Raw genomic sequence first — 381 nt, 5'->3', positions numbered from 1 at the left:
CCCCTGCTCACCCCCACAGGCTGCAGAACAATCAGATCCTCCCAAAAGGGGAGGGAGCGGGAATGTGCAGGGATCCGAGCATGCTCAGTAACATCTGCTGAAGCCCGCTGCCCTCCGATCTGCTCCCTGCTATACAGTACATGGGAGCCGAGCTAAAGGGGGAGGGGAGGGGTGCGCAGGGTTAGGCGGGTGAAATAGGTGGAGGGAGGCAGGGCTTGCCGGGCTGATCCCCCGCACCGCTAGGTTGGGCAATTCCTAGTCCGTCCCCTGGCACCTCTGGACTTGCGGGTTTCAGCCTTGCCGTGCCCTCCGCCCCGCAGCCACACTCCCTGTGTTCATCCCCCTTAACAATAGCCCCCGTGACTCCATGTACGTCCCTGC

The sequence above is a fragment of the Mauremys reevesii genome, linkage group 15, assembly GCF_016161935.1.
Source record: "Mauremys reevesii isolate NIE-2019 linkage group 15, ASM1616193v1, whole genome shotgun sequence".
NCBI lineage: Eukaryota > Metazoa > Chordata > Testudines > Geoemydidae > Mauremys > Mauremys reevesii.
This window is presented reverse-complemented; position numbering follows the sequence as displayed.